Source organism: Gymnodraco acuticeps, unplaced genomic scaffold (assembly GCF_902827175.1).
Source record: "Gymnodraco acuticeps unplaced genomic scaffold, fGymAcu1.1, whole genome shotgun sequence".
In the NCBI taxonomy this organism is placed as follows: Eukaryota; Metazoa; Chordata; class Actinopteri; order Perciformes; family Bathydraconidae; genus Gymnodraco; species Gymnodraco acuticeps.
Window position 1 is genome coordinate 184,113 of NW_022990558.1, and position 2,544 is coordinate 186,656.

The window sequence follows — 2,544 nt, forward strand, 5'->3', positions numbered from 1 at the left end:
ATAGCAAATCCTGCTTCGTAGTACAGGCCACTGGTGCCGCAGAGATTTCATAAAGTGAAGGAGGTTTTCCTTCTATAAAACAGCTGTGGGCAGCAGATACTGTGAGTCACGGACAGGAATCCCTCAATTTAAATAAAACGAGGCCACGCTTTATTAACTCGTGCGCACGCTTTAGTAACTCGTGCGCACGAGTTACTAAAGCGTGCGCACGAGAAAGTAAAACGTGGCCACGTTTTATTTATTTTTCTCTCTATGAACCCTCCAGGGCTCCGTACATAACGGAAGAAATGTAAATATAAAACTGACAAGTCAAATCAAGCAATCTGATTGGCCGATAGTGTTTTTGCGGACCTCTTTGATTACAGATTTGAAAACATCGTTGCTTGTTTAAAAGTAGCACAATTCATGATGTCAAACCATGGAAAGTATCTAGAAATCCCTGCCCTAATGCCAAAGGAACTGCACACTGAATATGTTTTGCCGTTTGATGTCTATGTCTGGACCGCTGCGTAAAAAGGAGGGTTTCTTTCTGCCCGTTACTTCTCCGCTGCTTTCTTGTTCCAGTATGAAAAGCAAACTGCAGGCAGTTTGGGCAGTTTTTCTCAGACGCGGAGGGATACTGACTTGTTGTGAAAAGTAATTTACAATTCTACCCGTGGTATACCATATATCAGATTGCTTGATTTGACTTGTCCGTTTTATAATTATAGATATATAATACATGGGATTTGTATAGCCCTTTTCCTAATGCTCAAAGACACTTTACATATATGACTGAAAAGTAGTTGCGTAAAATTATAGTAAGTAGCATGATATAGAATACTAAAACAAATTGTAATTAAGACATTTCATGGAATATAGTAGGATTAAAAACGTCATTATATTTGGAGATCTGGCAATTGCACGAGTCAGCATGTTTTCCACTTTGTCCTGCATAAAAACATGCAGCATGCAGCTGATGTAGAAATATTGCATCTGGGTTAAATTTGACGTTATTTATTAATATAATAATAATAATAATAATAATAATAATAATAATAATAATAATAATAATAATAATAATAATAATAATAATAGCCTTATTGATTGTGGCTGCTGTGATGTGTCTGTTCTTTCTTCTGGAGCTTCACAGAACTGTAAACATTTAACCCAGGTTGAATTTGTAGTTAAACTTTACTCGGGTGAAACACACATGTAAAGTAAAGAAAAACAATTGTGTCACCTGTCTTTCTCCAGTTAACCAGACTCTACCACTTGGGGGAGACAAGTAGCATCTATCACAAGTGTACACATATTTTTGATCCTGGTCAATGCAAAATATAACTGATGTTAGATCAAGCCACAGATTTTAGATAAAGCCATTTCTGATGTTAGATAAAGCCAGTAAAGTAGTCATTGTGTAGAATTAATAGTTATAATAGTGCATCTCATATTTCTTTATCATGATGATGAATGCTTTATTATAGTGCACATTTTTGTATAAAAATTAAGCGAGGAAACAGAATATTTGCGGTTTCCATAATCCAGTTAAAATGTATATAAATGTTAATGAACCTTGAAGATTAAATCACCACAAAAGTTTACGTAATGCAAGAAAGCCAACATTGTGAAGGTGTGGAGATTATTAGATTACATTACATTACAAAACCTGTGCCAACACATGAGGCCATGGATGTGGCTTGCATGTCGTTGCCTTACCATGACAAATCTGCCAGTGTCATTCATGCTGTCCAGGTGCTGATATCTATGAAGAGCCTTTCCTCAGTATAATGCATTACGGATCCCTGCAACCAAGGTATGTTTAAAGCGGCCCTATTATGCTCATTTTCAGGTTCATATTTGTATTTTGTGCCTCTACTCTCACATGCTTTAATGTTCAAAGAGTACTTTATTTTTCTCATACTGCCTGTGCTGCAGCACCTCTTTTCACCCCATACCTATGATTTATTTCAGGACTACAGATGTATTATCATAATGTACAGTTTTTAATTCAGTCAATACATGATTTGAGCAGCACTGTTCCATATGACTGTTACATTTGCATGAAAACCCTTTGGAAGGGTAGCCTATAGGCCATTTGGGAGAGGAACAAAGCCCATCATACTTGCACTGCAAGTGAATCTGTTAACAATTATATTTCGTTTTAACCATGGTTTTAACACTGCCATCATGTGGGGGTTTCCCAGATAACACTCTACATTCCACATTGTTTTTCTAGATAAATGTCTTACTCAAGTTTATTAAATAAATGCAGTTCTAATGCAGTACAAAAAAGTACCTCTGGCCTCTGAATGTTGGAGAGTGGAAGTATAAAGCCTAGAAGTGTAAACAGTCAAATAAAGTACACGTTACTCAAAACTGTTTTTGAGGAAAGGGAGGCCTAATAAATTACTTTTTGCAATAAAATATAATAGTAGGCTACATGAGGAGTAGGCCTAAATGAGCCCGAATGGTGCGCACCATAAACATTATGATGTAAACGAACCCATTCACCTACAAACGGTGTCAGCGGCTCGGTGAAGGAGGGGGTCGGTTTCATGGAGC